The sequence below is a fragment of the Amblyomma mixtum genome, chromosome 5, assembly GCF_055824585.1.
Source record: "Amblyomma mixtum isolate Tamu chromosome 5, ASM5582458v1, whole genome shotgun sequence".
NCBI lineage: Eukaryota > Metazoa > Arthropoda > Arachnida > Ixodida > Ixodidae > Amblyomma > Amblyomma mixtum.
In genome coordinates this window covers 28,565,498-28,577,596 of record NC_143016.1, presented here as the reverse complement: position 1 = coordinate 28,577,596, position 12,099 = coordinate 28,565,498, and the positions used below count along the sequence as shown (strand labels likewise).

General features: G+C 49.0%; 1 protein-coding gene across 1 annotated transcript in view; it reads right to left on the bottom strand.

Moving 5' to 3' along the window:
• The window catches only part of CalpC (calpain C), a 78,714-nt gene extending 67,611 nt beyond the window's left edge, over positions 1-11,103 (bottom strand). Inside the window, exon 1 of the mRNA XM_089543717.1 lies at positions 10,578-11,103. The gene's annotated coding sequence lies outside the window, so the exon portion shown is untranslated. The remainder of the gene's footprint in view (positions 1-10,577) is intronic.
• Positions 11,104-12,099: the final 996 nt, after the last annotated feature.

The following is a 12,099-nucleotide window of genomic DNA, read 5'->3' as shown; positions in this document are numbered from 1 at the left end:
CTGACTGGATCTATTTATTCACGGAAACCTAAAAAACAAAATAAATGCCAAAGCGAGCCGCCATGCGTCCGCCTGAAAGGCACTCCACGCGTTAGTTGACTCCTCCTACCGTCAGCGGTGAGTTCAAAAAAAGGCAACAGCCGGGACGTTTATTCCGAATTAAATTATGGAAATCCGCCACGCAGGACAACATTTCGAAGTTTCTAAGATTGTCCGGAACGTGTAGATCGAGTTCCCGCGGTGAAAAGACGAGTTCAGATTCCTCTTCCGTGCACCTTTAATGCCCAGCCGGTTATGGAAGTTCTACGTATCTAGTACGTTCCTTTTGTATTTGTTACTTACTTCACACATGTACACTCAACGAGCGTATACTTACGGCTCATTTCTTAACTTTCAAGACGAGGCTTGCATAACGCGCATCGTGCTTTCCCAAGCAATCTCTTCATGCACCGTGAACAAAAGCAGGTTACTGACAACGCGTACGATAAAAGGAAGTGATAACTCGCATTTCGGGAAAGAGCTGAAGTAATCCTGCAGAGACTCAACAACGCGCAAAAGTAGAACTCCAAGCAAGGTTAAAGAAATAGGCCGACTCTAGGCTACGCGCAGAACATGTTAACAAAGACCGTGCAGCGACATCGCTATGCACACTCACGCACCTCCAAGCTCTGGCTCACCTTCGAACAAAGATAACAACATAATGATTTGCGTGCCAAAAAAAAAAAGAAGAAGAATGGGCGGGGGGCGAAGGTTTGGGGGGGGGGGGGGGGGAATTGAGACAGAAGAAGATAAAGAGGATTTCCGCTTGTGCAAGGAGGGTGTTCTTTGTCAAGAATCTTCTTTCTTTTTCTTTTCTATATCCCAAAAGAGCATCTCCTGAAAGGAGCCGGTTACATTCAACATCGTAAGTCGCCTACAGCGCGGCTAAAGTTGTCCAGGGAACACGTTTAGTTCCCAAAGCTGCTTGCATGTGTTCCAGGCACGGCGAAACTACGTTACGCTGCTCCTATATGTCTCGTCCTTAGCGCTCATCCAGACACAGCAGGAGACGTTGACGCGCACAGTCGTTTTTAAGCACCTCGACTTTCGATGATCAACAATAAAAATATACACTCGGTCTGAGGTATGACCTCAATTCGGAAACGAGGTCCGGCTCATCAATCAAGCGCAGCAGCTTGAAGATGCTAGTCCGAGATTAGCTTTATAAGCCGGCACCTGCGCATGCGTGCTCGCACATGTGTGCGTGAGGCGCACGCAAAAGATCCCCAGGTGATATAAATTAATCCATGGCCTTCCCCTACTGTGCGCCTCGTAGCCCGGCGCGTTGTTTTGACATGTAAAAAACCCATTAACCCATTAACGCGTGTGTTTCGTAAGCATGGCGTGTCCTTGGCATCAATCATCTTCACCCGCTTCGTACATTATAGCACGTCACAGGTTGCCAGCTACATTTCTTTGCTCTCTTTAAGTGTTTCGTTTCTTGGCACGTCATTCTCAAATATGAACGCCGTAAAAGTTTATTGTCTGTCATAACCTCGGACAACGTCAGGCAGAGAGAACATGAATGCTGACGCTCAACTCGCGATGGTGTTTTGGCCACAAGGGAACAAAACGAAAGGTTTGTTGAGTGGATGCGGTTTCTTTCGATCGATCGAAGCAGCCGCCACGGCTGCAGTTTGAAGAACCATGCGGCTGAGTGGAGAACGAATGGCGTCCACGCGGTTTGTCTGCTCGCACGCATATTGCGAAACCAGCCATCTTTCTTACCACTCCCAGCATGTGCGCAAGCAACGCCATAGGCATCCGAGCAGCGTAACATTGGTTATCTCCCATTCTTTCTTATCTCCCATTCTTTTCACTCTCTCTCTCTATTTCGGAGTCTGGTCCAGCCCCAATGGTACCTGCGTATTACTATGTTGCGCCACTCCCAAGAACTCCCGCCAAACGCCTTCATTGGTGGCTTCTCTCTCTCGCCATTGAATATACTCAGAAAGAATCCCTGTGCTGTTTCAGCGAAAGTAGGCGGAACTTGCCAGGAAAATAAAGTCGGAGGCCATCGCCACAGGCGTAAAACTTGCTCAAGGAAATTGTCCAGTTCCGGCCATGGATGCTTAGGTTAATCGAGAAGTAATTATACGTTACATGCGATCTCTCAAGCGTGACGAAGGCGCTAAGTTTATCCATACAAGACGTGGCGACGTTAAGGGCAGCAGAAAATTTCCACTTGTCTTTGCACCTTGGGGCTAGAAGCTGAAAGTGATACCCACAAGTAAACCACGTTACCTACTCAGGCAAGCGAACACTGCCCGTGACAAGAACGGGCTAGATAGCGCTGGCTACCTATGGTGTAATTAAATTTTTTGTGCAAGTGCAGTTCGATGTTTTTCTGTCTATGATAGTACGCCATTGTTGCTGCAACAGGAGGCGAATCCTTTGGGAGATTGTTTTTGGAGCCAATCCCCTGTTCGAGCTTTCAACCAGTGGTAGTGTCAAATGGCAAGCATCTATCTGCCCCCTCGAACTCTCGAGGCACCATCTTCGATCTGGTTCGGTTTGGTTTATGGGGTTTGATGTTCCAAAGCGACTCAGGCTATGAGGGACGCCGTAGTGAAGGGCACCGGAAATTTCGACCACCAGGAGTTCTTTAACGTGCACTGACATCGCACAGTACACGGGCCTCTAGAATTTCAGCTCCATTGAAATTCGACAGCCGCGACCGGGATCGAACCCGCGTCTTTCGGGTCAGCATCCGAGCGCCATTACCACTGAGCCACCGCGGCGGCCGCACCACCTTCCACTGGCTATTTCAGTGTTCCCTTTCGTTTCAACGCACAACGCACTGGAAATCGTGTCATGTACGGGTACTGGTCGCCCGTGCTGACCAAACAGGTTTTTAAGGTGTCTCCTGGGGCTTGAGCTATCATGATTGAAGGTTTATATTCCATTATATTCTACTTTACACTCGCAAGCACCTGGAAGAGAAAAGCAGTAATAGCTATCCTTCATTGCCTCTATTCTGCATGGTCACCTTTTTATTTTTATTTTTTATTTAAAACATACTGCAGTCATTGAAGACCAAGCAGGAGGGCAATACAGGTCATAAGTAAACGCAATTCAGCGCCACCATTAGCAAGCACTCACAAAAAAGCAACACAAGCAATCATAGGGTATAAAACACGCAGCATGCAGTCAAACACAGAAAAAGAAGGAAAAGAAATGAATCAGCAAAAGCGAAGAGTAATATCAACCCAGAGCTTTTCGTACACGTTCTTACATCATGCGCGGAAAAAACTTCTATTGGGAGTGCATTCCATTGGGAGACAGTGCGTGGAAAAAATGAGTTCTTAAACCTGTTAGTACGCGCAAAGATTGGTTCCAGGTTGTAAAGATGGGAGTGCCGAGTTTGACGACCCTCACGTGGATGAATGAACAATCGCGCGTTTATACCAAGTTGGTGATTGCAGAGCCGATATAGAAACCGCAGCCTGGAAATCTTTCTTCTGCTTTCTAAGGTCAAAATGTTGTTAGCACTCATTAGAGACGATGGTGAATCTAATCTGCGGTATGAATTGAATATGAAACGAACTGCCTTTCTCTGTACAATTTCTAGTTTATTTACGTCTTTTTTCAAGTGAGGGTCCCATACTGTACAGCCATATTCCAGCTGAGGTCTGATAAGGGTATTGTATGCAAGCAGCTTAACATTGGAAGGGGCCGACCTTAATTTGAAACGAAGAAACCCTAATTTCCTAAGGGCTGATGTACAGATTTTATTAATGTGGCTGGTCCAGTTCAAGTTGTTAGTTATCGTAACACCTAAGTATTTACACTCGTTGACCTGAACTATTGGATATTCGTTGCATGATTTTGTACAAAAACTGAGCCGGAGATTTCTTGTTTGTTACCCGAAGAAGGACAGATTTTTCTCTGTTTAATTCCATAGACCAAAGATTACACCACTGGTTCACAGCATTAAGGTTATTATTCAAAACGATTTGGTCATTGGTACAACGGATAGTTTTGAATAGGACACAGTCATCTGCAAACAGCCTTATACTAACGGATGCGGTGGTTCTAAAAAGAAAGAGAACCAGGAAGAATTTATGACTCCTGGATCGGCTGATGCTAAGCGACCACCTCCACATCACCTCAGATTGCACACTTGACCCAGCTTCGACGTTCATTCTTACTTCGATTTGGTTACGTGCCGGAATCTTCCTGGTCGCGCGCGGCCGCCAGCGTTCGGCGTTTCAGGGCGAACGGGTTGCCCCGTGGCACGACGTGTAGCCGCGCGTCATCGGACAGGCCACCCAGGACGCAGCTGCGCCCCGTTTTCGGGACGCTAACACAAAGGGTGGGGGGCCGGGTGTGCGAGGACACGCATCACAATGGCAGCGCACGGGCGAGCAGGAAGAGACGGGATGAAAGTGAAGCCGAGGAACGTCTCGAAAGCGCGTACGAAGAAAAACTGAAAGCAGGGCAGTGTGATGCGCGGATCCAGCGTGAGGCACACGTCTGGCGAGTTGAGTTGCGAACGCGACACGCACTCCAAGAACAAGTGATGAATGAGAGAGAGAGAGAGAATGATGGTGAAAGAAGAAGCGAGCGAGACAACAATAGCGGCTCGAAATTAGAAAGAAAAGGAGTAAAAGAAATGCTACAAATTTTGTTGAAGACAACTCGCCCGTTTGGATCCCGCAACCCCTTTATGGTGCGACGTGAAATCTGGCGTGTCGCACGACACTGCGTGCCCGAAGCCATGGAACAGAAAACGCGCTCCTGACAAGCGAAGGGCGCGCTGAGAAGGTCGTTCGTCGCTCTCTTCTATAGCTCGGCGTTCCCTTTTACTTTTTTCGCGCAGTGCTGGAGCCGCGCCGCGCTCCTGCGAGCGAGAAACAAAGAAAAGAATGGGACCTAAGCAGCGCGTGCGGGCCAGAGAGGGAGAGATAGAGAGTGAGGCCGTGCACAGCGAGTTGTCAATCTTCACGCTTGGCCGTGCGTGCCGAGGCATCATGCGCGAGTCGCGGCCGTGGCCGCAGCGTCACGTGGGAGAGCGCCCTGCCTCGCTCTCCTTGCTCGGCTGCTCTGCTCATTACGGGCGCGCTTTTGTTTGGTCTCCCAGTGCGACCCTCCGCTGCGCGTGCCTCGTTGGCGATGAAATATATAGGGACCGGACGGGCCGCACGACGCAGTGGTGACGTCCACGCGCTCTGTGAATCCGACGTACCAGCGTGTGTGCGTGTTGAGTGGTACTCGAGTGCGCGCTCAGTTCTGCAAACAGAGAAGATGCCGGAAGGTATACAGCATATGCATACGCGTCAGCGTTGCACATTTAGACGGCGTGCTTTGAGCCTAGTCCTATGAGTGAGAGGTTGCTTACGCAGATTACAACGGTGCAAGCGCGCCAATGCATTCTATGTAAACAATTCGCCGGCATCACTCTCAAAACTCCCATCAGTTGACACATAGTCGGTGCATTTTACTGTATCGACTTCAACAACACTGACCCTGGCAGTATTTCAGAATTTAAGGTAAGAAAAAGATATAAAGACGAGCTAACTGCTCTGCGATATGTCAGACAAAATTTTTGAATCATTCACATTGATGTCACACTGTAGTAAATGACGCTCGTATTGATTGATACGCTGGGCAAGAATTTGCTATCCGGATTTCAGCGGGTCTGCCTACATGCCAGGCATCTTTCTTTCTTTCTTTCTTTCTTTCTTTCTTTCTTTCTTTCTTTCTTTCTTTCTTTCTTTCTTTCTTTCTTTCTTTCTTTCTTTCTTTCTTTCTTTCTTTCTTTCTTTCTTTCTTTCCTTCTTTCTTTCTTTCTTTCTTTCTTTCTTTCTCTCTTTCTTTCTTTCTTTCTTTCTTTCTTTCTTTCTTTCTTTCTTTCTTTCTTTCTTTCTTTCTTTCTTTCACAAAGAAAAAGAAAACACCAAGCGGTGTTTCGCACAAAAAGAATCGCTTAAAGGAAGAAAGCTTCAAAAAAGGAAAAAAGACAGTGTTTGTCTCTCATATCTCGTTTCTTGTAGAAAAGAAAGATGGCGGCATGGACGTGGCAATCACAGGAGAGAGATTTGCCAAGCAAGCGCGTGCGTCTTCTGTCTCGTCTCTAATTACGCGAACCAGAGCGATTCTTCGTGCGCATTTCCCCCGCAATTCTTTTTAAGACCGCCCTTGCATCGCGCAACATCGTAACACGTCCCCGTTGCTCTAGCACACGCTGCCGCTATATTTTGGACTACGGCTGTGGGAACCATTGTTCAAACAACGCGTCCCGCTGCCTGTCGCTTAAGCGAGCGCAGGCAGCAGCTGCTCACGCTTTGCTATCACCGCTCGCCCCCCGCTGCTGGCTTAGAGGCACTGCCGGCCGCTCATTTGCCTACAAAAGGAACAGTACTCTCGGCTGAGTCTTCTTGTACACGGCGACTACGGGGCCTCTTATTTCATTAACAAATTTTCTTTGGACGGGTTCCTCTCGGCTTTTTCTTTGTATTCTTTTTGTTGCAGAGACTGTTGAAATACGGTTGCTCCAGAATACGTGCTTCGCATGAACTGCGTAATAACGGTTGTTACGGCTAGCTGACTAACGGGAAGTGTGGATGTGACTGCATGTACTAGCAAAACGCGAAAGCGGAGCTGAAATCAAGTCATTACACGCACGGAAGAGAGTAGAGCACGGTGTTGGGAGGAACAACTGAGGCCCGTGAAAGGTATATACACGGTGCGTGGCGGCCACAATTGGAAGCGTAAGGAAATAAGATCTAGGGAAGAGCCTGAAATACGTTTCCGTGTTCCATGTGGAAGCCAGTTTTAACAATGGCGGACGAGTGCGAATATGACATTCTGCAGTGTCTGGGCGCCTTCTTGCGTTTGCGGGCCTCGCCCTAAGTGCATAACCTGAGAGCGGAAATCGCGAAAACTCTATATAGATCCTGCTTCCTTGCAGCAGGGAGATTTTCGTCCGTTTCCTTTCTTGTGTGTTGCTTTTGCCACTTCACATATTCGAAACTTTCAAAAGATTACACCCGCCACGTTCCATTTTTCAGCCAGAAACTGAGCAGAACAAACAGGGCAGCGAAAGCCGACATCATTTATATCCAGACAGTAGAATCCGCGGGAAAATAAAGTGCGAATAAGGACAAAAGACACCGAGAAACCGGAAAAGAAGACAGGCAGCGGACCGTGCAGCCATTCGCAGAGAGCACCGAAGAGGCACGGAACGACCGTGTACGGGCGACATAAGCAAACGGAGACAGATTGCGATCCTCGACGGTAAGACAAAACGCCAGCGGCCACGCTCACTGACGGCGGAACGACCATTAACGTTTGGGCTGCATGATCGAGTGCCCGAGCACCGTGCGAAGCAAGCTGGCACGGCTTTCGCGACAAATGTACGAGGCCGTTAGCGTGGTTACGTGTCCGCCTTATGGCAATCCAACCCCCGACTGTTAGGGTCGGGAGATAGTGTGGGCTGAGATGTTTTGTTCTAGGCAGTGGAAGACCTTTCTTAACGCATAGCGTTGGAAGTCCGTATGCTATGCTGCTCATAGCCCATTTCACGGTCATTGCTCCTTGCAATGTACGCTATGGCTTCAGAAGCGTATCTTTTTCGTCACACACCCTGGTAAACGCATACTTTCGCTGAAGAGTACACTTTAAATGACAATACGCCTGTATGGGAGTAAAAAGGGAGTACACTGTCCTCTAGCGCACTCCCTCCCATAAAAAAAGGTATACGCTAGAGGACGGTTTACACCCGCTTAACTCCTTTCTGCTGAGAGTATAGCTAATAGATATCTGGAGCGGAAGCGTCCTCACAGTGGTTCGTCGCTGATTGCGGTTCCTCTCAGGAGGACATGATGAATAGAATGCACAGCCTGGGAATGAACTTGCGTGTAGCCTTTCATTGCATCTGCCGTATACGGCAGATGCAATGTACAGTATACTGTGGCTACAATGCAAGTACGCTTTATCGCGCTAGTAATCTTGACAGATATGCGAGCCACAAGAAGAAAACTAGGCCATGCCAAGATTGATTAGCGCAAGCTTGTCATCGTGCATAACCGCCGGAGTGATTTTAAAGAATGGGATATTACGTCATCTTTTTTTCATTTTACGAAATGATGATCGACTTTGCTGGAGCATTCGCAGATACCATGATCGAAAATCGGGTGGTTCCCACTTCCTGGCACGAAGGATGTGTGAAATGGACTGGCGAAACTACGCCTTCTTTCATCACGGACGCTGCCAAGCCCCTTACGGACAATTGAACAGGAACGCGATTGATGCACGCAACGAGGGCAATCCATTCGTTTGCCTGTGCGGAGTCGCCGCGTTCCAGTGACACACAATATCAAAACCAGCCTCGCTGCGCTCAGGCGTTTGCTGTTCGGCTTTCACAGCAACTCCTGCAGGTGCGTCAGCGGTTGTCACTTCTTCGAGGAAGCGATTACGTGTCTGCGACCTGTGTCTTTCAAGTTAGGCATCGAACTTGCTAACGTAAAACATTTAACTGTAGTACTGCTAAGTGGCACGTCGCACCCACTTTTTTCTTTCTTTTTTGAGAGCCAGGAATGCTTATTCTTTCAGCTGGCGCTCACTCTTTCGCAAGGCTGTCCGCACGTGTCAGCTGTGCCTCTTCGGTAATTGAAAAATGACTCTCGTTGTGCGCATAGTTGATATGTTCTTACTACGGGTGTCTGTCCACTGCCCTCGTTTTTGAGCTTGGTGTATTTTCTACGCCAGACAGCTGCTCACACTGCAGTCCACATTTCTTCGATCTGGCCCTCATCGATCACCTTGCCTGGCGCTCTTACGCCCCGCAGTTAGCAATCGTGCTGTGTGAACATGGTTTGTGGAAAGATTATACAGTACGTACGGTACAAATTGGCAACCGGGCAAGACAGAAATATATTTCGGTCTGTTAGAGCTGCAAAGGCTCGGTGAGTGGAACACCTTCTGATTTAACGACTATAGTTAATGGACAACCAGCTGTCTGTTTCAGATTTTGGTTAATTCTCGTGTACTATTAAATGAGCCTGCTGACCATCTCACACTGGTCAAGGGCTGATTCTTTAAAGAATTACTTCCACAAGTGGCTCATAACGCTGAACACACTTGCAACATGATAGCTACATATCGACCACTTTCTCGTGAAAGAAAATTTTTGCAAGAATATTTCTGTGGCTCATTAGAGGTGTGAACGGCTGCATCTGTCGTATACGATGACGGGCGTCGCTATCTTGCGTGTCGGAGGTTCGAAAGAAAGAGAAGAAAACAACGAAAGCAGTCACAGGGAAGCTATCAGGCTCTGTCCATTTGTACGCCACGTCATCCCAACAAGCTGTGAAATTACGACGAAAAAGTGCGCATATGAGTTTTAGATTCGCATGCTTTGAGCCTCATTTGGAGTGCTCTGAACACTAACGAAAAATCCTGGTTCCTCACTGCGCTCGAGAAAAGGTGGTCTTCCCACACTACGATGCGCTCTCATGCTCCACGTCGGTCAAGTGATTGGGAAATTTTGGAAGTATAGCTAAAGAAAAAGATACCTTATTATCGCGGTTAATGAGCATAAAGTGTGAAAATTTCAGATCGAAACCTCTGCGCTTTTCAAGTTTGTAGCTAAAATGCTCGCATTGTGCAGAAAGCGCGCGTATAACTGATGTGCGAGAGCGAACCATGGAACGGTACATTTATGCACTATACACGATCGCAGATGTAAAAGAACCATTTCCCGGCCCAATCACTACCGCAAGAATTCTTGTAAGGGAGTCGCTGGTCGGCGGAAATTATCTAACAGGCTAATAACCACATACATCCGTCTTTCTAAATGACCTTCACAGTATGCGTACATCGTCCGGGAGTCCACACTCGTCTTTTGCGGCTCGGAATGTGGGTCTTCGCATTCTGCAAGAACAAGGCGGAGAATTTCAAGCGCGCGCTGGCTTGTCTGCTCGCAACTCAAGCGCATCGGACCAAAACGCGCCTTGGAAGCATAACCAACTGCATGCCAAGGGAATTTTCTTGGTTGCATGCTCGAGAATTTGTATGTCCTCTTGTGTATACTACGTCATCCACTCCCACGTTTTGGACAATAAGAGAATGGCATAGCTGTGCATTGCAGTATGGCTGGGCGTTGATTAAGGGAATTGGCATCGATTGCTTTAAAATCGCGCGTTGTGTTAATAATAGCAGGTGCCATACACCGTCATTTAAACACCCTGACCTGATCGCAGAACAAGTGTATCAGGTCAGGATTTGTAAGGCTTACTGAAATGGTCTGATAGGACATTTTTACGATAATAAGCGCAGTTTTACGGACATTTTTGTAATGTAGTATAAAAGCGCGACGTGTCCACATCCAATTTGGGCATTGAGATATTGTAGCTAAATCTGCGATGTTGTTTTTGTGAGGAGGCAATAAAACAAGTTTACGAGCCCAAATTAAAGAAGTCATGCCTTTAAGTCAGGAAAAAGACGCGAGTCGGCGAAGGATGCTGCCCCACCACAGACTTCCCACATGACAAGAGAGCCGTTCATACATTTTAACTGATAGACCATGCGCTCACCCTTCACTCGTCGAAGCCTGTAGTATTCCGAAATGGGCAGCGGGTCACCGGAACCAGGCGCAGTGGACCAACAAGAACCAACCGACCGTTAACGTCGCGCACAGCACTTGTTCCTTCCTTCGCAGGCACGAGCCCCTCCGCCGCCGAAATTATCCGATCCCCGATGCGAGGTGTATGTCGCTCCGCCGTTCTCGGTCCAGGCGGGCACGCCGACCCCTCTCCTCGGAGCGACGAACTCAGCCGTGGGGGCCGATCTGCGGCGGCCAGCCAAACGACACGAACAGGTCCGAAGGTCGCCCTTAACGAGGCACGGGCGCGTGAACACCGACGCCCTGGCGCGACAGATCAGAGAGCCTCAGCAGAGGATCCGGCGGACGACTCGTGCCGGTCGCTGCACACACGCCGAAACCATCACGCCCGCGAAAGAGGGCCCGTGCTGCGTAGTCCGCTCAACAGTCCCCGACTGACTCGGCTGCCGAGGAGCTGTCCCCCTCTCTACCGCCGGGGGGTCCCCGGCACGCCACACCGGCCCGGTCTGCTCGGCGAGAGGAGATGGCCCCATTACGGCCTGCTCTCCACACCCTTGCCCAGCCAGCGGCAACGGCGGAGAGGAGAGCGGCGAAGCCAGTTGCACGCCGCTGGTGCCGCACCAGAGTAGGGCAGGGTAACATTGCGACGCCGTCGACACCGCGCTGGCGGTGGTCGGCGCCTCTGCACGCGTGGCTTATGGCAACTTCTGCCAGGTACGCTCGGTGGCAGGAATGTGCAGTTCTACTGCTTGCAGACGGATGCGTTGGTGTCATCCGCACCTTAATGCGTGGCGGTTACGGTTAAATTTTGCACAAGGCTGCGTCGTGTAATGTCAGCCAGGTGTTGTGCACGAGGTGGGATGACTGGAAAAACTGGCCCGTCCGTCGCTGCTATGGGCCAGCTGCTCGCGGCCTCCATCACAAAGACAGTCGAAGCCAGGAGGGTGCAAAAATTTATCCCAGACTTGAAGGGTTGAGCGTTGTCAATATAAGGTTCTCGTAGAACTGTAACTACCGCTCACTCCTTACTTTTGCTTCTTGCCGAGCAGTAAGGTACTATTAATCCTATTTCCAGTTAACCTCTTTGTCTTCCTCTTTTTATTAACGCGATAGTGTTAATGTTCCTGTTATGCAGAACATCCGGCGTCGGTATTGCCGATAGGCAGCCTGCCTGCCGCCTATACGTCACGTGACTATGTGGCGTCATCACAACCTGCCCACCGTGACAGGTGGTAACCTGTTCACCGGAGTGTAAGCAAAGTACCCCCCGCACCTCCCCGTGGAAGGTGGCAATTAAATTAATGATTGGTTCGTTACTGGCCCATAAATTAATGATTAGTTCGCTAGAGGCCCGTGTACGTGTGATGTTGAGGAGCAGCAACATCAGATACATGAAACGTTGACGAGAACTGAAGAAAGAGTGGCTAACCCTGAAAACAGAGAGAGGAGGTGCAACCTTTTGTTTTACGGTCTCGTGGACTCAGTAGCAGACG